The sequence below is a fragment of the Phalaenopsis equestris genome, unplaced genomic scaffold (genome assembly GCF_001263595.1).
Source record: "Phalaenopsis equestris unplaced genomic scaffold, ASM126359v1 Scaffold000840, whole genome shotgun sequence".
Classification (NCBI taxonomy): domain Eukaryota; kingdom Viridiplantae; phylum Streptophyta; class Magnoliopsida; order Asparagales; family Orchidaceae; genus Phalaenopsis; species Phalaenopsis equestris.
Window position 1 is genome coordinate 4,515,086 of NW_018165280.1, and position 281 is coordinate 4,515,366.

Sequence of the window (281 nt, forward strand, 5' to 3'; positions counted from 1 at the left end):
TAAGGTGGCTAACCAAGGGTTGGACCATGGTTAAAGCTTATGATGCTCAGTAAAAATGGCACCATAGGGTATGGACATGTGGTATGACAAGTACATTGATTTAACCTCTTTGTTATCTCTTTAAGCATTTTTTCTCAAAAATTCACCCATGGGATAAATATCAAGCCTAACCATGGGTTAATAGCTGGCTTTAAACTCAACCCTAGAGTCTAGGATGAGTTATGGTAAGGCTCATTTGACCATACCAAGCTCAATTGATTTGGATTTGACCATAAGTCCAA